General features: G+C 45.2%; 1 protein-coding gene, 1 long non-coding RNA gene and 1 other non-coding gene across 5 annotated transcripts in view; all 3 read right to left on the bottom strand.

The window, feature by feature from the left end:
• GCNT1 (glucosaminyl (N-acetyl) transferase 1) overlaps positions 1–308 on the bottom strand; it is a 53,672-nt gene extending 53,364 nt beyond the window's left edge. For 2 of the 3 annotated variants that reach the window (XM_029054568.2, XM_039910712.1), the window contains exon 1: positions 36–307. The gene's annotated coding sequence lies outside the window, so the exon portion shown is untranslated. Of the gene's footprint in view, positions 1–35 lie in introns of all 3 variants that reach the window. The other variant, XM_039910714.1, reaches the window with a different exon arrangement.
• A 7,134-nt stretch (positions 309–7,442) lies between these two features.
• LOC114808543 lies at positions 7,443–7,580 on the bottom strand. Its single transcript, XR_003756390.1, has one exon. It is a non-coding gene; the product is annotated as a small nucleolar RNA SNORA7 (small nucleolar RNA).
• A 4,719-nt stretch (positions 7,581–12,299) lies between these two features.
• On the bottom strand, positions 12,300–20,740 carry LOC114808241. Its single transcript, XR_005659688.1, has 2 exons — positions 20,619–20,740; positions 12,300–12,592 (listed from the first exon to the last, which is right to left on the bottom strand). It is a non-coding gene; the product is annotated as an uncharacterized LOC114808241 (long non-coding RNA).
• Positions 20,741–20,938: the final 198 nt, after the last annotated feature.

The raw sequence follows: 20,938 nt of genomic DNA, 5'->3' as shown, positions 1-20,938 counted from the left end.
TAAGAAAGTGATCGTTGCGGTAGATGTTAACGTACCACCGTGATTCTGTGTTTTAAAACAGTCCGAATTCCATGACGGTTCGATTGTAGATCGTTTTTCTCCAAGGGCGCTTCTTGCTTTATAATAAGCATGTCTTTAAGTCTCCTACCGTTTTACTGCTTTCGTTATTACTTGGCAAAAGAAAGAGATGGGTTCCAAATGAAAGCCATAGATTCCATCATTCCATTTTAAAGTAGGAAAGATCCTCGTGAAATTACCACTCCGGCTCCACCACTTGTCCGCAGCGAGTACTTTAGCGTCTCTGGGCCTCGGTAATCTCCTCTGTAAAATAGGGATTAATTCCTCCTTCCTCTGATTTAGACTGAGTTCCTCCTAATTATCCTGCATCAGTGCCTGGAAGGTAAACGCTTAACAAGCCTGGAGGCAATCATCTTAGGGTGGCTTTAATTACAAGCAAATAGAAGGCGGGGCGAAGGTGTCAAGAATCCGTGCTTCTTTTTCATTCATTCATTCGTATTTATTGAGCACTTACTGTGCGCAGAACACTGTACTGAGCCCTTGGGAGAGAATACAATACAACAATAAGCAGACACATTCGCTGCCCACAACGAATTTACAAGTTCAAGCTTTTATCAAGTATACAAAAACAGGGACACCTACAATCTTTAATACAGTACCCTGCACACAGTAAGTGTTCACTAAATGCCACTGATGGATTGAAATCCTATGGGAATCAGACTGTGAGCCTCATGTGGGACAGGGACTGTGTCCAACCTGATAAACTTACATCTACCCCAGTGCTAGACACATAGTTAAGCATTTAACAAATAACCATAAATAATAATTATTATGGCATTTGTTAAGCACTTACTGCGTTCTAAAGGCTGGAGTAGATACAGGGAAATCAGGTTGTCCCACATGGGGCTCACAGTCTTAATCCCCATTTTATAGATGAGGTAAATGAGGCACAGATATGTTAAGTGGCTTGCCCAAAGTCACACAGCAGACAAGTGGCAGAGGCAAGATTAGAACCCATGTCCTCTGACTCCGTAGCCCATCCTCTTTCCACTAAACTGTGCTCTAGCTTGGGCTATGTGTTAACTTAAAATAGTAGTTCTAACCACTCACAGTATGATTTACGTAAACTGAAAGATCGGCAGAAAAGACGTTTTGAAGGAAACTGGATCTGAAAGAGGAGGGAGAAACCGGTAAAAGTTCTTTCTGTAAACTCACTCCTCCCCCACTTTGGCTTCCTTGTATCTCCTCCACCACTCACAGGAACTACATTAAATTTGAAACTCCCTGGGTTGAGGAAAAGTTGTCCCAAGAAATATCACCCCCTACTTACTGGACTATCTTGCAGTTTGCCCTTAGAATAGAATGACAGCTATTAGGGCGGCTATCATAGCTGGGTGGGCTAGGGAAAATGCAACATTGTAGAGAGTGTGGCTGGAGGAAGCAGCTGTTGGCCCTGCTAATGCTGCCTGCTCCAAGTAGGGCTAAAGAAAAGCAGTTAAATCTCCCATAGAGGTGGGGAGGGGGACTTGGGTAAATAAATGGATCAATGTGCCTTGGTGCTATTACCATGCGCAAATAAATGCAGGTGTGCATTGCCTATGTATGAGAGAAAGAGAGGAGAAAATAGAATGTGAGAAACAAGTCTGTAGATCTGTGGTTCTGCTTCCTCCTGTCTCCGTCCATCTGAAAGTACGTGAGAGTGTGTTTTTGCTCTGTATGTCCCTGGATCCAAGCACTCCCCCACTCTTCCTTGGGTTGTGAGCCCCATGTGGGACAGAACTGCATCCAATTTGATTAGCTTGTATCCACCCCAGTGCTTGGCATTTAACAAGCCCTTAACAAATTTTGGATTGAACACTGTTAGGGAACAGCCTGGCCTAGTGAAAGAATATATGTCTGGTAGTCAAAGGATCTGGGTTCTAAGCCTGGTTCTGCCACTTTGCTGTGTGACCTTGGGTAAGTCACTCAACTTCTCTGTGCCTCAGTTACCACATCTGTAAAATAGGAATTGAGGCTGTGAGCCCCTTGGGTAAGTCACTTAACTTCTCTGTGCCTCAGTTACCCCATCTGTAAAATGGGGGTTGAGACTGTGAGCCCCATGTGGGACAAGCACTATGTCCAACCCAATTTGCTTATATTCACCCCAGCGCTTAGTACAGTGCCTGGCACATAGTAAGCACTCAACAAATTCCACAATTATTATTACAGTGCTTGCATATAATAGGTGCTTAAGAAACACCATGACTACTATTAGGAATGTTCTTCCTACGGTACATATCTATCTATGCAATGTCAGAAGAAATGAGTGCAATTAGTAAAAGCATTTAATGTAATGTCATAGAAGAACTGGGTGTGTGCATTTCCTAGGTGGCATGCCCAGAATACTGTGTTAGAATACTACCTCAATAGGCTGTACCAATTCAATTTAATTTAGATACTTCAAATTGGGGCCCCTTGAAATCATGCAAAGTTAGGTAAAAGACACCTTGAGATTTATTGAAAAGAATCTGGGAGCCTTAGTATGTAAGGAACAAGGAAGGAGAGAGCCCTCAGTACAGTGTTCTTCACACAGTAAGTGCTAAATAAAAAACATTGATTGAGAAAGTTAAGGCCTGAAAAAGAAGGAAATAAATGTATTATTATCCCCATTTTGCAGATGAGGAAACTGGGTTGTGGGCAGGGAACTTGTCTACTCCCTCTGTTATATTGTACTAAGTGCTTAGTACAGTGCTCTGCACACAATAAGTGGTTGATTGATTAGGGTACAGAGAAGCAGCATGGCTCAGTGGAAAGAGTCTGGGCTTGGGAGTAAGAGGTCATGGGTTCCAGTCCCGGCTCTGCCGCTTATCAGCTGCGTGACCTTGGGCAAGTCACTTAACCTCTCTGTGCCTCAGTTACCTCATCTGTAAAATGAGGATGAAGACTGTGAGCTCTACGTGGGACTACCTGATTACCTTGCATCTACCCCAGCGCTTAGAACAGTGTTTGGCACATAGTAAGTGCTAAACAAATACCAACATTATTATTTTTATTAAGTCAAGTGAACTGTCCATGGTCTGACACTTGTCTGCTGTGTGACCTTGGGCAAGTCACTTAACTTCTCAGTGCCTCACTTACCTCATCTGTAAAATGGGAATTCATATTGTGAGCATTATGTGGGACATGAACTGTGTCCAACCTGATCAGTTTGTATTTATCCCAGCACTTAGTACAGTGCCTGGCATATAGTAAGCACTTAAATACCAAAAAAAAAAATTAAATCAAAGAGCAGGTTAACCGCAGAACTCAGAACTCAAATTTCTTAATACTGATTGTATTATTCATTAAGCCCTCACTATGTGCCAAACACTGTACTGAGTGCTGGAATAGGTACAAGATAATTAGGTCCCACATGGGGCTCACAGTCTAAATAGGAGAGAAAATCCCTATTTTGCAGATGAGGTTAACTGAGGCACAGAGAAGGGAAGTGACTTGCCCAAAGTCACACAGCAGACAAGTAACAGAGCAGGGCTTAGAACCAAGATCCTTCTGACTCCCGGGCCCATGCCCTTTCCATTAGGCCACACTGCTTCCCAGCTAGGGAAACAGGTGCTCTCCACTCCTTTCTTAATTCTTCACTCAGGTATATGCTTGTGCAGGTGGCTCTTAAAATATTCCTGTGAGGCTTCCTAGGGGAGCACATGCATGGTCGTCATGCTGACTGTATCATCTCTGTCAATGTGAGACAGGTCCTATCCTAGGACACATTCCCCAAATGGCCTTATTTGCCCACAGACCCCACAGAGCATTTTCCCACCACGTAAAACATCTCCATGGAGTAACCCTTCTCTCCTGTCTGTAAGGAGTGGTGAGGGAGAGGAAAATCCGGGTGAATCAGCAAACACTGAAGGAAAGGCCCAGAATAACTCATCTCCTGAGAAAAACAGAAGTGTCTGATGTTCCTTTCACCTCTGTCATAATGAAAAAGATCAACAATGCACAGCCAGAGCAAGTGGAGGGTAGAAAGCCAAATGTGTACAAGGAAAGCAAACTTAGAAACTTGAAAAAACTAGATGCAATTAGGGCCCCCGAGTACTCAAAGAATTAATAGGTATGATTGTAGAACCACCATAATCATTGTAAGGTATTTATTGAGCTCCCACTGTATGTACTACACAGTACTGAGCACTTATGAAGACTTTCCCTAAAGATTGAAAAAGTGCAAATGTAGTGCCCACCTTTAAAAGAAGGAAAAAGGATAATACCAGCCATTATATACCTGTTAGGTTAATGTCAGTACTTGGAAAGACAAAACGCTCAAACCACCTTAAAGAACTGGAGCCTAGAGATTCATTTAGTAGAGTTAAACCAGTGGGGCCCGTTTCTCCCTGGAAAAGGGGAGGTGAAATGCACATTTAAATGTGCTCCTTTTGTTTTGATTTTGAAAGTCAAGACAAAAAGAGTACATTTAAATGTATAGTGTATTTGCTTTTCTGCTGTTCTACCCCACCCAGAGCTGGACAGCCTCTGTGCCATTTAAAGGGGATGCATCCCATTTAATAATAATTGAGGTATTTGTTTAAGCACTTTTTATGTGCCAAACACTGTATTAAAAGCTGGGGTTGATACAGTACATGAAGATAGGACTAGGACAGAGTCTCTGTCCCACACGGGACTCACAGTCCAAGTGGGAGGGAGGACACTCATCCCCATTTTACTGATAAGGAAACTACACCCAGGGAAGTTAAGTGAATTGCCCAAGGTCACACAGCGGACAGGTGGCAGAGCTGGAATTAGAACCCAGGTCCTTTGACTCTCAGGACTGTGCTCTTTCAACTAGGCTACACTGCTTGTTCCTAACATAGCACCCCCCCTTTTTAAAAAAAAATCTGGGGTTCAGACACATTTTCCATGGGAGTGAATGAGTTCTCCAAGGGAATGAGTGTAGATGGAGAATAGAAGGGGACCGAGAACTGAACCTTGAGGGACCCCCCACAGTTAGGGGGTGGGAGGCAGAGGAGGAGCCCACGAAGGAGATTGAAAATGAATGGCAAGAGAGATAAGAGGAGAACCAGGAGAGGACAGAGTCAGTAAAGACAAGGTTGAGATGAAGTAGAGGCCATTGGATTTGACCTTTGAGAGGACAGTTTCTGTAGAGTGAAACACAGAGTACAGAGTCCCAAACAAGGTTCTCACAGAAACAGCAAGGAAACCCCCTTCTGGGGTGGCAAGTGCTCTCTCCTATTACAGTAATAATAGCGATATTGCTTAAGCACTCATTATGTACCAAACACTGTACTAGGTGCTGGGAAAATTGAATATAGGCAGATCAGACATAATAATAATAACTGTGGTATTTGTTAAGCACTTACTATGTGGCCCTAAATTTTTCATTGTTTGTTAGGGCCAAGCACAGAAAACAGAGTCCACACAGACCTTTCCACTCAATTTCTACCACAGTCATGCTCATGGCTCTGTGGAGGCTGGGATTAGGTTTCCTGTTTTGAGAAAATCAGAATTTCTGGATCGGTCATCCTGCCCAACCATAAGTCTTCACCAAGGGCCATGTGAGCATCCATCCTATTTCTAAAAGGCTGTATAACTTCCCTTTGCAACCCAGTCCAATGAACAGCTACCCACATTGTTTACATGATTCTTCCTTATACATCACCTAAATAACTCTTGCTGCATTCTGAACCCATTTTGTATTGTTCTGTCCTCAGTGGAAATTTAGTATCATAACTAGAAAGTAAATCTATCATTTCATCTGGAGATATGAAGTTGCAGAAGAAACAGGAAAGAGCACTAATAAACGATTAAGATGATTAGCACTGCTGTTCACCAATTTCATTAAACTGAGGAGCATCTGTTCTAACTTAATATCCCAGGAAAGTATTGCATCCAAAAAAGAATAAAAATTGTTCAGGTTTAAGACTATAAATACTAAGCCCATTTCTCCCAAATAAGGTTCTCACAGAAACAGCAAGGAAAACCCCTTCTGGGGTAGCAAGTGCTCTCTCCTCTTACAGTAATAATAGTGATATTGCTTAAGCACTCATTATGTACCAAACACTGTACTGGGTGCTGGGAAAATTGAATATAGGCAGATCAGACATAATAATAACTGTGATATTTGTTAAGCACTTACTGTGTGCTAGACACTGTACTACTAATCTGTACTCTGTGTTTCACTCTACAGAAACCGCCCTCTCCAAGGTCAAATCCAATGGCCTCTACTTCATCTCAATCCTCCTCGACCTCTCAGCTGCCTTTGACACTGTGGACCACCCCCTTCTCCTGGAAACGTTATCTAACCTTGTCTTCACTGACTCTGTCCTCTCCTGGTTCTCTTATCTCTCTTGCCATTCATTTTCAATCTCCTTCATGGGCTCTTCTTCTGCCTCCCACCCCTTAACTGTGGGGGTCCCTCAAGGTTCTGTTCTCAGTCCCCTTCTATTCTCCATCTACACTCATTCCCTTGGAGAACTCATCCACTCCCATGGCTTCAACTACCATCTCTATGTAGATGAGACCCAAATGTACATCTCCAGCCCTGATCTCTCTCCCTCTCTCCAGGCTCACATCTCCTCCTGCCTTCAAGATATCTCTACTTGGTTGTGCTCCTGTCACCTCAAATTTAACAGAATCCCACTATGTGTCTGTAATGCGCTGAATAGGCATTGGTCTGGCTTGGTAATGGTGTTGCACTTTAAAAAAAAATTTTAATCATTCCAAATGAGTATTCTACTGGGTTGTGGAGATTGCCACTCATTAATCAGAATTGGGTCTCAAATTTATGGACTCTGGGTTGCCCCTGGCAGCCAGTGGACAGAATAGAGAGGCATGTACACTTAATAAAGCACGCTCAGCTCTGGATATGAATAGTTGATGATTGGCCACTACTGACATTACTGGTTTAGGAAGATAGAGACATTTAGGAAGATGGAGACACAGCATGGCCTAGTGGAAAGAACACAGGCCTGGGAATCAGGGGACCTGGGTTCTAATCCTGGCACCGCCGCTTGCTTGTTGTGTGACGTTGGGCAAATCATTTAGCTATTCTTTGCCTCAGTTTCCTCACCTGAAAATGGGGATTAAATATCTGTTCTCACTCCCCCTTAGACTGTGAGTCCCCCCTAAGGGACAAAAGATTGGGTCTCATCTGACTGTAGTACAGTGCTAGGCATGTAATAAATGCTTAACCAATACCTTGTCTTATGCTGCCGAGTCGGAAACGAGTCGTTTCCGACCTTTAGCAACTCCATGGTCGCATCTCTCCCAGAATGCCCCACTCTCCATCTGCAATCGTTCTGGTAGTGCATCCACAGAGTTTTCTTGGTAAAAATATGGAAGTGGTTTACCATTGTCTCCTTCCATGCAGTTAACTTGAGTCTCTGCCCTTGACTCTCTCCCATGCTGCTGCTACCCAGCTCAGGTGAGTTTTGACTTATAGCAGATTGCCTTCCATTTGCTAGCCACTGCCAGAGCTAGGAATGGAATGGGTATGCCTCTGCTTGACTCTCCCTCCCATAGCCAAGGCCAGTAGAGTACTGAAAACTCTTCAGTTGCGATTCTGAGAGGGGTAGCAATCTTTACTAGATGTAAATTTTAGAGTCTACTCACCTTTCTGGAGTGAAAATGGGCCAAGAGTCTGAGGCAGGCCTAGAGGAGAGGAAGGGATTCTGGCTCAGATGAAGATTAGGAGTTACCTGGTCTGAAGGGGAAGTCAGGAGTACACAGTGCCTAACTTTTGGAGCTTACACCAAACTTCCCAATTTTTCAATCTCTAGGCAGGTTTTCAATAAGAACTATTCATTTGCACCCTAACTTGACTGTGGGGATATTTGAATTTTCTCAGTAGATTTCTGAAGAAATAGTGTCATTCAAAGTTGTTGACAAAGTACAGACTTCCACATCACAAAACCCCCCGTGTCTTTTTTGAGCAGCAATTTTTCACACTTAGGACACATTTCCCACTAACCTGAGTGAGTCATAGTTGCTTTTTCACAGCATGAAACATGTAACACCTGATGAATTGACTCTGTCTGCCATTAAGACATGATACAGTGCTCCTTGCTACCTCTACATTTCCATTCTGAAAAGGAAACACAATATATATTACAATAGAGTCAGCATGTCCTGTTGAATGAAGCACTCGACTGGAAGTTGTTACCTGCTTTTATAGCTCTACTTCTACCACTGGCTCACTGAATATGCATGGGGCAAAACAAATACAGATTAGAAAAAAGGTATAAAATCCAAATGTTTCATAATGGAGTCCATGTCTGCAGCTAGAGTGGAAGAAGGATTTGTAATTTGTATTTTTTTTGTCAGAGGTACACAAGGAATCACTAAAATCTGTTTAGCTGAAATCTTATTGCCAGGAATTTTTTTGACAGATTTGTTTTTCTTTTATCCCTGAGGATCTGTAATGGTTTGCAATTTTTATTTTTTTGAGGTCTTTTAGGGAAGTTTGGCTTTGCAAAACAAAACTTTTTAATGCTCGGGGGAAAGTACTGAACCCAGGAAGCAGCCTGGCCTAGTGGAAAATGGGAGTCAGAGGACTGGGATTCTAATCCTGGCCCTGCCACTTGCCTACATTATCCTCGACTCTCTCTCATTCAACTCACGTATTCAATCCATCACTAAATCCTGTCAGTCCCACCTTTACAATATCACTAAAACCCACCCTTTCCTCTCCATCCAAGCTGCTATCACTCATCCTATCCTGCCTGGATTACTGAATCAACTTCCTTGCTGACCTCCCAGCCTCCTGTCTCTCCCTACTCCAGTCCATACTTTACTCTGCTGCCCAGATCATTTTTCTACAAAAACATTCTGGACATGTCACCCCACTCCTCAAACAACTCCAGTGGTTGCCCATCCACTTCTGCATCAAACAAAAACTCACCATTGGCTTTAAAGCACTCAATCTCCTTGACCCCTTTTACCTCCCCTCATTTCCCTCCTACAACCCAGCCCACACACTTTGCTCCTCTAGTGCTAACCTTCTCACTGTGCCCCTATCTCACCTATCTCGCCACTGATCCCTACCCCACTTACTGCCTCTGTCCTGGAAACCCCTCCCTCCTCCAATCCTCTAGAATGTGAGCTCGTGTGGGCAGGGAACGTGTCTATTGTTTTATTGTACTCTCCCAAGCACTTAGTACAGTGTTTTGCACACAGTAAGCTCTCAATAAATACAAATGAATGAATGAAATCCAGCAGACAATTACTCTCCCCTGTTTCAGTGCCTTATAGTAATAATAATGTTGGTATTTGTTAAGCGCTTACTATGTGCAGAGCACTGTTCTAGGCCCTGGGGTAGATACAGTGTAATCAGGTTGTCCCACGTGAGGCTCATAGTTAATCCCCATTTTACAGATGAGGTAACTGAAGCACAGAGAAGTTAAGTGACTTGTCCACAGTCACACAGCTGACAAGTGGCAGTCGGGATTTGAACCCATGACCTTATTGAAGGCACATCCCCAAGAGGCCCTCCCAGATTAAGTCCCATCTTTCCTCATCTCCCAGTCCCTTCTGCATCACCCTGACTTGCTCCCCTTGCTCTTCTCCCCTCTCAGCCCCTAGCACTTATGTACATATCTGTAATGTATTTATTTGTATTGATGTGTCTCCCCTACTCTAGACTGTAAGCTCGTTGTGGGCAAGGATTGTGTCTGCTCATTGTTGTATTGTACTCTCCCAAGTGCTTAGTACAGTGCTCTGCACACAGTAAGTGCTCAAAAAATATGACTGAATGAATGAATGTTGTGTGATCTTGAACAAGTTTTCTGTGCCTCAGTTTTCTCAATTTCTTTTTCTCAATTTCTGCAAGCCTGCCTTGCCCCTTGGCCCTGACCTTCTCTGCCCTGCCTCGCAGGCTCCTCAGCCTAGCTTGTGCTACGACAGCCTTGCTCTTGCCTGGGGTTTCCCTTTCTCAGTGAAAGGAACTGGGAGATGAGGAAATTTATTTATTTAGATCAATGTCTGTCTCCCCCCTCTAGATTGTAAGCTCATTTTGGGCAGGAAACGTGTCTACCAACTGTGTTATATTGTACTCTCCCAAACGTTTAGTATAGTGCTCTGCATATGACTGATTGATAGATACATTCCCCCTTCAAAGGATGGGGTGGAGGAGGGTGGGATTCTGAGTCCCATGAGGGACAGGGACTGTGACCAACCTAATTAACTTGTAACTACCCCAACACTTAGAACAATGTTTGACACATAGTAAGTGCTTGAGAAATACCAAAAAAAAAAAAAAGTTTGGGGGGAGGGGAGAATGGGTTGCAGCAGCAGAGGGGGATAACATGGCAGGGTATCAACCATAGTGCTGGTGGACAGATGGGGATTTCATTTCCTAGGGAATGTCCACTTGAGTCAAGGGTCACATTAAAAGCACAGCATCATTCTTACTGGGCTAAACTTGAACATGCTGAACATATCTACATGAGGTGAACTGCCCAACAGTGTGAAAAAAAAGAAAGGAAGTTAGTGGTTCCCACCTGATTCATAACAGCACAAACAATGGATGCTTCATTTTCAAACTAACAAAGTGAGTTTGGTTGCTAGAACTTTTTGTCTTAATGCAGCAAATTTCACCTGGTAAATGCTCAACTGAGTTTGGGCAATGGACGTCGGCTCAGGAGTTGCCTTGATTGACAAAGCTTCGTCCCATCTGGTCTCTGCAGACTGTCTCATTAGATGAGCAAAAAGATCTGTGGGGTGGGGGGGGGGGGGCACACGAGGTGGAGGGGAAGGTGGAAAGACTTGAGATACTTTCTGTCAATCAAGCCTACGGGTTATCATCAGGATTCCTGGGGTGGCCTTGGAGGCAGCACTAGTACTGTAAGTCTCCCTAATATTTCCGCTTTTTTGGCTTGAGTACTACGAGCACTAGAGTGGCATATATAGAATTGCAACAGGCAGAGCAGAGCTTACTGAAATGTTTCAGTGACGCTCACACTTCTTTTTAACACAGTCACTGTGAATTTCTGGAGTGGGGCTTTCTGAACAGAATGCAAAGAGAGTAGAATAACTATCTCTTACTGTGAATTGCTATCTCCTAAGAGAGAAACTTGATGATATGGATTTATGCACAAAAGAGCTGTGCCGTTTCCCAAAGTTTACCTTGTTAGGGTTCTGTTTTTAACTCGTATCTTCACAGTTCAGAAGTTTATTTATTTTTCAAATATCAGTTATTTTTTCTTGGGAGTGTAGTACACTGTTATTAAAGACTATCAAGTGTCTAATTAGTCGCTGACTTTTTCTACTAATTTTAACCTTCCAAATGGAGCCCTGCAACTTGTGACTCCAGATTATCTTTCATTGATAAGAATTTAAAATTTCCTTCTTTTATCAAACTTTACCAATTTTTTTACTATCAATGTGGAAAGGCTACTCTACAAGGAGGCCTTCTGTTACTATATCTCTGAAGAATTCTACAAGAAGTTCTTGGGACATAAAAAGACATAAACCAGATTCTCTCACTGTACATAATATTCCTTTACTGCATTTTGAGCACTTTCGGGAAATAGTATTTGACTTGAAAATACACGTGGAAGAATTACTACAACTTCTAAAGATTCCTAATTTACTTTCAAAGAATATCTTTTGCCCTACAACTGACTGAAACTCTGAGGAAGCAAAGATGTATAGAAGGAGGCATGAAACATAATCTGCCACATACACAGGCTTTTCTTCCCAAGCTCCTAAGAGTGTCTTAAATGTGCAGACAGTGCAAATAAATAGTAAATATGAGTTCCTTTTAAGGGACTAAAATCTCAAACACACCCTGAACAGTCATAATTAATTAATCAATCCATCTGTGATATTTGTGGAGTGCTTACCGTGTGCAGAGCACTGTACTGAGCACTTGGGAGAGTACGGTTCGATAGTTTGTAGATATTTTCCCTACCTTCAAGGAGCTTACAACCTAGAGGTGCAGACAGACATTAAAATAAATTACAGATAGGGGAGATGACATAGTATAAGACTGCGTACTTAACGTGGTGTACATAAGTGCTGTAGGGCTAAGGATGGGGTGAGTATATTTCCTGTATTACTTCTGTTTAGGGCATTATTTTTCTGCCAACCATTTTCTCCAGCAGTACAGCCTCTCATTTCTTAATTAGTCAACTTCAGGTATGCAGCTAAGTTGGCTGATAGGCTGTTCCTAAGCATTTTTGTATTGTACTCTCCTGAGTGTTTAGTTACAGTGCCCTGAACACAAGTAAGCACTCAGTGAACATCATTGATTGATTAAAAGAAAGAAAGAAAAACAAACCAATTTAACAACACGGTTTTACTGATGGTTCATGTTTATTTGCATGCACAATGGATAAACAGAAAGCTGTGTCTTCAAATCATAGTTTTGGATTTGTTTGCTCTCCATTCCTTCATGCTGGGGCATTTTCTTGTTTTACCAGTTTCCCTTTTGTAATTTTCTTTACGGAGAACAGCAGGCACAGGTTTGAATGATTCCTTTCCAGAATTATAGACGTCGACGTTTTCTCTTTGCTGAGTACTGGAGTCAATAAGTATCAATGATTGAATTATTCTGGTCTTCATTTTTGAATGAGAACAGGAAGCCCTACACCAAGGCCACAGAAGTCAGAAATAAAGATACAATATACCACCTTGTGGACAGCAAGAGAACCACTTGCTTTAGATACTACAGTTGAAAGATTGTGCCTTCTTTTCAGCAGAAAAAACATGCCCGTGTTGACTACCTTAATCACTCTGGAAGGTATTTTCACCTGAAGGTCATCTTCCTGCAGAAACGCTCTGGGCATGTCACTCCCCTTCTTAAACACCTCCAGTGGTTGCCTATCAACCTCCGCTTCAAACAAAAACTCCTCACTCTAGGCTTCGAGGCTCTCCATCACCTTGCCCCTTCCTACCTCTCCTCCCTTCTCTCTTTCTACCGCCCACCCCGCATGCTCCGCTCCTCCGCCGCCCACCTCCTCACCGTCCCTCGGTCTCGCCTATCCCGCCGTCGACCCCCGGGCCACGTCCTCCCGCGGTCCTGGAACGCCCTCCCTCCTCACCTCCGCCAAACTAATTCTCTTCCCCTCTTCAAAACCCTACTTAAAACTCACCTCCTCCAAGAGGCCTTCCCAAACTGAGCTCCCCTTCTCCCTCTACTCCCTCTACCGCTCCCCCTTCACCTCTCCGCAGTTTAACCCTCTTTTCTCCCCATTTCCCTCTGCTCCTCCCCCTCTCCCTTCCCATCCCCTCAGCACTGTACTCGTCCGCTCAACTGCATATATTTTCATTACCCTATTTATTTTGTTAATGAAATGTACATCGCCTCGATTCTATTTAGTTGCCACTGTTTTTATGAGATATTCTTCCCCTTGACTCTATTTACTGCCATCGTTCTTGTCTGTCCGTCTCTCCCGATTAGACTGTAAGCCCGTCAAAGGGCAGGGACTGTCTCTATCTGTTGCTGACTTGTTCATTCCAAGCGCTTAGTGCAGTGCTCTGCACATAGTAAGCACTCAAATACTATTGAATATACTGTATTATGGTAAACATGATTTATTGGTGTGTTCTCACTGCAACACAGTTCAACCAAACAATAATAATAATAATGGTATTTGTTAAGCACTTACTATGTTCCAGGCACCGCTACAAAGTGCAGGGGTGCATACAAGCAAATCGATATGTATACAGTCCCTGTCCCACGTGGGGCTCACAGTCTCAATCCCCATTTTACAGATGAGGTCACTGAGGCACAGAGAAGTTAAGTGACTTGCCCAAGAGCCCACAGCAGAGGAGTGGTGGAGCCAGGATTAGAAATCATGACCTTCTGAATCCCAGGCCCGTGCTCTATCCACTGAGGCATACTGCTTACATTGCTGGTTATAATGAACTGCACCCTAATTAACTCTCATCTGGATGCTTGTTGTGGTGCCAACTCAAGATATTGGAGTCAGAGAAGAGGGTGAGTCTCTCTTCACTTTTTAACAGCAATAGGCAGGGGAATAGAAATACATATCCATTCTTCTGAATAAAAGTTGCATAAAAGTTTTCAACTTGATGGCAGTGTGCATCTTTCAAGATGAAAGTCACCATGGTGATCCGAAAAAGGGGTGGGGGAATCAGAAAAACTTCTCTCACCTACAATTCCCAGCGATACTTACTGGAACTTCATACCCCACTTCCTTTACCTCCTGTTTGAGCATAAGCTAGGCTCAGAAAACTGGAGAGGGCCAAATCCTCTCCAGAGAGGGAAGCAGAGTGGTCTAGTGGATAGAGCACAGGACTGGTAGGCAGGAAACCTGGGTTCTAATCATGGCTTGACCGCTTGCCTGCTGTCACTTAATTTCTCTGTGCCTCAGATTCCTCATCTGTAAAATGGGGATTCAATACCTGTTTTTCCTCCTAATTAGACTGGGATGCCCCCCCCTCCTCTCCCTCCCGGACAGGCAACGTGTCCAGTCTGATTTTCTATCAATCAATTGATCATATTTATTGAGTGCTTACTGTGTTCAGAGCATTATACTAAGCGCTTGGGAGAGTTCAATACAACAGAGTTGGTAGACACATTTCCTGCCCTCAACAAGCTCACAATCTAGAGGGAGAGACAGACATTGATATAAATGAATAAATTATCGATATGTAAATAAATGCTGTGGGGCTGAAAAGAGGGTAAATAAAGGGAGCAAATCAGGGAGATGCAGAAAAGAGTGGGAGAAGTAGAAATGGGGGCTTAGTCAAGGAAAGCCTCTTGGAGGAGATGTACTTTCGGTAAGGCTTTGAAGGTGGGGACAGTCACTGTCAGCTATGAAGAGGGAAAGCGTTCCAGACCAGAGGTAGGACGTGGGCCAGAGGTCAGTGGTGAGATAGACGATCTCAAGATACAGTGAGTAGGTTGGCATTAGAGGAGCGAAGTGTGCGGGCTGGGTTGTAATAGGAGAGCAGAGAGGTGAGGTAGGAGGGGGCGAGGTGATTGACTGCTTTGAAGCCAGTGGTAAGGACTTACTGTTTGAGACAGAGGTGGATGGGCAACCACTAGAGGTTCTTGAGTTGTGAGGAAACTTAGATTGAACATTTTTGTAGAAAAATTATCTGGGTAGCAGAGTGACATATGGACTGGAGTGGGGAGAGACAGGAGGCAGGGAGGTCAACAAGGAAGCTGTTAAAGTAAAGAAGGCAGGATAGCCCCCTTTTCCTCAGCTCCCCCTCCCTTCTGTGTCACCTCGACTCACTCCCTTTGCTCTTCCCTCTCCCCCCGCCCCACAGCACTTATGTATATATCTGTAATTCTATTCATTTACATTGATACTTGTTTACTTGTTTCGATGTCTGTCTCCCCGCCTTTAGACTGTAAGACCATTGTGGGCAGGGATTGCCTCTCTTTATTGCTGAATTGTACTTTCCAATTGTACAGTGCTCTGCACACATTCAGCATTCAGTAATTATGATTGATTGAATGAATGAATGAATAAGTGCTTGGATTAGCATGGCAACGGTTTGGATGGAGAGGAGAGAGAGGATTTTAGTGATGTTGTGAAGGTTGAACTGACAGGATTTAGTGATAGATTAATATATGAGTTACATGAGAGAGATGAGTCAAGGATAACTCCAAGGCTATGGGTTTGCGAGACAGGAAAGACTGTGCGAGACGTTTAGACTGTGACCCCATTACTGGGCAGGGATTGTCACACCTATTACACTGTGTGTAATAGTAGGGATTGTCTCTATCTGTTGCCGAATTGTACATTCCAAGAGCGTAGTACAGTGCTCTGCACATAGAAAGTGCTCAATAAATACTATTGAATGAATGAAAGGAAGGACGGTGGTGCTGGAAAATCAGGGAGGACAGGGTTTGGGTGGGAAATAGGGAGTCCTGTTTTGGACATGTTTTTTTTTTTTTTTAATTGGTATTTGTTAAGCGCTTACTATGTGCCAAGCACTGTTCTAAGCGCTGGGGTAGACACAGGGGAATCAGGTTGTCCCACGTGGGGCTCACAGTCTTAATCCCCATTTTACAGATGAGGGAACTGAGGCACCGAGAAGTGAAGTGACTTGCCCACAGTCACACAGCTTGGCAGGTGGCCGAGCCGGGATTTGAACACATGACCTATGACTCCAAAGCCCATGCTCTTTCCACTGAGCCACGCTGCTTCTAAGTTTGAGGTGTCAGTGGGACATCCAAATAGAGACGTCTTGAAGGCAGAGGAAGAGCCCATGAAAGAGACTGAGAATAAGTGGCCAGAGAGACAGGAGGAGAACCAGGAGAGGACAGTGTCACTGAAGTTGAGGTTGGATGATGTTTCCAAAAGAAAAGGGTGGTAGACAGTGTCGAAGTCGACTTAGGATGGAGTAGAGGCCATTGGATTTGGCAAGAAGATCACTTGTGGCCTTTGAGAGGGCAGTTTCTGTGGAGTGAAGGGGATGGAACCCAGATTGGAGGGGGTCAAAGAGCAAATTGGAGGAGAGGAATTTCAGACACCAGGTGTAGAACTCACTCAAAGAGTTTGGAGAGGAATGGTAGGAGGGAGATAGGAGATAACCGGAGAGCCATGGGGTCAAGAGAAGGATAGGGGAGACATGAGCGTGCTTGAAAGCAGGGGAAGAAGTCATTGGAGAGTGAACAGCTGAAGACGGCAGTCAGGGAGGGAAGAAGGAAGGGGGCAAATGTTTTGATAAGGTGTGAAGGTATGGGGTCAGATGGATTTTGAGAGAAGGCAGGAGATCTCCTCTGATAATATTGCTAAAATCCACCCTTTCCTCTCCATCCAAACTGCTACCACGTTAGTACAGTCACTCATCCTATCCTGCCTTGATTACTGTATCAGCCTCCTTAGTGACCTTCCAGCCTCCCGTCTCTCCCCACTCCAGTCCATACTTCACTCTGCTGCCCGGATCATTTTTCTACAAAAAGTTCAGGACATGTTTCCCCACTCCTCAAGAAACTCCAGTGCTTGCCTATCCACCTCAATTCAATTAAATTCAATTCAATCTTATTTACTGAGGGCTTTATGTGTGCAGAGCACTGTACTAAGGACTTGGGAGAGTATGCTATAACAATAAACCAATACATTCCCTGCCCACAACGAGTTTACAGTCTAGAGGGGGGAGCTTTCACATCAAACAAAAACTCATTTGAACCATTGGTTTCAAAGCACTCAATCACCTTGGCCCCTCTTACCTCAGCTTGCTTCTCTCCTACTACAACCCAGCCCACACACTTCGCTCCTCTAATGCTAACCTTCTCACTGTACCTCGATCTCATCTATCTCACCACCGACCCCTAGCTCATGTCCTACCTCTGGCCTGGAATGCCCTCCCTCCTTAAATCCTACAGACATCTACTCTCCCTGCCACTTCAAAGCCTTATTGAAGGCACATCTCCTCCAAGAGGACTTCCCTGAGTAAGTCCTTCTTTCCTCTTCTCCCAGTTCCTTCTGCGTCGCCCTGACTTGTTCCCTTTATTCATCCTCCCTCCCAGTCCCACAGCACTAATGTACATTTATTTATTTATATTAATGTCTGTCTCTCTCCCCCTCTAAACTAGGCCCCCATTCCTCCCTCTCCCCCATCTCTCACCCCCAATGATCTGGCCACCTACTTCATCACAAAAATCAACACAATCAGGTCTGAGCTCCCCAAAGTCACCCCTCCCCCTATCCCCTCCCTCCCACCAACCCTCTCCCCTACTTTCCCATCCTTCCCTGCAGTATCCACAGAGGAGATCTCCTCCCTCCTCGCAAGTGCCACCCCCTCCACCTGTGCCTCGGACCCCATTCTCGCTACCTTATAAAAACCATCGCCCCTGCCCTCATCCCTTCCTTAACGTCTATCTTTAACCACTCAATCTCCAATGGCTCCTTCCCCTCTGCCTTCAAACATGCCCACGTCTCCCCCATCCTAAAAAAACCCTCTCTCGACCCCACTACCCCTTCCAGTTATCGCCCTATCTCCCTACTACCCTTCCTTTCCAAAATCCTAGAATGAGTTGTCTACACTCGCTGCTTAGAATTCCTTAACTCCCATTCTCTCCTGGACCCCCTCCGATCTGGCTTCCGTCCCCTCCACTCTACCGAGACTGCTCTCTCTAAGGTCACCCATGACCTCCTTCTTGCCAAATCCAATGGCTCCTACTCCATTCTAATCCTCCTTGACCTCTCAGCTGCCTTCGACACTGTTGACCATCCCCTCCTCCTCCAAATCTTATCTCACCTTGGCTTCACGGACTCCGTCCTCTCCCGGTTTTCCTCTCATCTCTCTGGCCGGTCATTCTCGGTCTCCTTAGCAGGCACCTCCTCCCCCTCCCATCCTTTAACTGTTGGAGTTCCCCAAGGGTCAGTTCTTGGCCCTCTTCTGTTCTCCATTTATACTCACTCCCTTGGTGAACTCATTCGCTCTCATGGCTTTGACTACCATCTCTACGCAGATGACACGCAGATCTACATCTCCGCCCCGTCCTCTCCCTCTCCCTTCAGGCTCGCATCTCCTCCTGCCTCCAGGACGTCTCCATCTGGATGTCTGCCCGCCGCCTAAAACTCAACATGAGCAAAACTGAGCTCCTCATCTTCCCTCCCGAGCCCGGTCCTCTCCCTGACTTCCCTATCACCGTGGATGGTATGACCATCTTTCCCGTCTCTCGGGCCCGCGACCTCAGTGTCATCTTTGACTCGTCTCTCTCATTCACCCCACACATCTGATCCGTTACCAAGACCTGCCGGTCTCGCCTTTACAATATCGCCAAGATCCGCCCTTTCCTCTCCACTCAAACGGCTACCTTACTGCTACAGGTTCTCATAATATCCCGGCTAGACTACTGTGTCAGCCTTCTCTCTGACCTCCCTTCCTCCTCTTTTGCCCCGCTCCAGTCTATTCTTCACTCCGCTGCCCAGCTCATCTTCCTGCAGAAACGATCTGGGCATGTCACTCCCCTTCTTAAACAACTCCAGTGGTTGCCTATCAACCTCCGCTCCAAACAAAAACTCCTCACTCTAGGCTTCAAGGCTCTCCATCACCTTGCCCCTTCCTACCTCTCCTCCCTTCTCTCTTTCTACCACCCACCCCGCACGCTCCGCTCCTCTGCCGCCCACCTCCTCACCGTCCCTCGGTCTCGCCTATCCCACCATCGACCCCCGGGCCACGTCCTCCCGCGGTCCTGGAACACCCTCCCTCCTCACCTCCGACAATCTAATTCTCTTCCCCTCTTCAAATCCCTACTTAAAGCTCACCTCCTCCAAGAGGCCTTCCCAGACTGAGCTCCCCCCTTTTCCCTCTGCTCCCTCTAGTCCCCCCTTCACCTCTCCACAGCTAAACCCTCTTCTCCCCCCTTTCCCTCTCCTCCTCCCCCTCTCCCCTCCCACCCCTTCAACACTGTACTCATCCACTCAACTGTATATATCTTCATCACCCTATTTATTTTGTTTATTTTGTTTAATGAGGTGTACATCACCCTGATTCTCTTCATTTGCCACTGTTTTTATGAGATATTCTTCCCCTTGACTCTATTTATTGCCATTGTTCTTGTCTGCCTGTCTCCCCCGATTAGACTGTAAGCCCGTCAAAGGGCAGGGACTGTCTCTATCTGTTGCTGACTTGTACATTCCAAGCGCTTAGTACAGTGCTCTGCACATAGTAAGCGCTCAATAAATACTATTGAATGAATGAATGAATAAACATTAAAGCTCGTTGTGACCAGGGAATGTCTGTTTATTGTAATATTGTCCTCTCCCAAGCTCTTAGTATAGTGCTCCGCACCCAGTAAGTGCTCAATGAATACAATTGAATGACTGCTGGGAAACATGGGAGAGTTGTGAAGAGGAATAGGGGAGATTTTAAGGAGATCACACCTCATAGTTTCAATTTTCTCAATAAAGTAGGTGTCCAGGTCATTGGGGTAAGAGATGGGGGAGGTGGGGGCGTTTGAGGAGGGAGTTAAATGTCTGGAGCGACTGGTGCGGGCAATGGGCATGGGTGTCGATAAGGATGGATTTGACCAGTTCCAGGAGTTTGTATAGGTATGGGAGCAGGGAGATGGGACACAAGCTGAAGGGGGCTGTGGGTCTGATACAAGGTTATTTTAGAATGGAAGAAACTCGAGCATGTTTGAAGACAGAACAGATGAAACCATCAGAGAGAGGTTGAAGATAGCAGTGTGTGGATGGCAAACCATTTCGTGTACTGCAAAGACAACTCAAATGCGTGTCCTGCTGGCGGTAGAACATACTCTTCCCCTCCTCGAGATTGGTATCAAAGCAGTATTTACCCCCAGCCACTTCATTTCTCTGTGCCTCAGTTACCTCATCTGTAAAATGGGCATGAAGACCGTGAGCCCTATGTGGGACAGGTCCGTGTCCGACCGGGCTTGCTCGTATGCACCCCAGCGCTTAGTACAGTGTCTGGCGCCTAGTACGCGCTTGACAAATACCATAATATTATATTATTATTTTTATTAAAGACAGGGGGCCGGAGAAGGCGCTACTGGATTTTTATGGACGGAATGTGTGCGTGTTCAAGAAATGCTCTCTCTCAAAGACACTCGCGCTCGCCGTCGGTAACGTCATCTTCGAAATAGAAGATAATTCTACTATCGCACACTTTCTTATGTGAACCTACTGTTGACTGATCGATCGGGCGCCCCGCACCTGGAAGAACCTGAAATCGGAAAATATGAGGGCATAGGGTGGCTCAAGGTCTTGACAAAGACATGCAGTTCGTCGCTCCCGACAGCAGGGGTCGCCAGCTCCTCGCCCGCATGGTGGAAGAAAGCGGGGGGGGGGAAGGGGGGACGGAGGGAGTGGTAGAAACTAATACGAAAGGCGGGGTCGGGTGAGCGATTCCATTAGAAAAAAAGACCGGGGGGCGCAAGGAGAAGAGGAAAGGGGAAAGAAAGGGGTCTGTAGACAAGAGAAGGGCGATGACGGCGCCGGTGGGAGTCACTAAGGGCTACTCGGCGGAGGCTGAG

Source organism: Ornithorhynchus anatinus, chromosome X5 (assembly GCF_004115215.2).
Source record: "Ornithorhynchus anatinus isolate Pmale09 chromosome X5, mOrnAna1.pri.v4, whole genome shotgun sequence".
NCBI classification, from domain to species: Eukaryota; Metazoa; Chordata; class Mammalia; order Monotremata; family Ornithorhynchidae; genus Ornithorhynchus; species Ornithorhynchus anatinus.
Note: the sequence above shows the minus strand (reverse complement) of the source record. Positions and strands in the feature narration are given on the sequence as shown.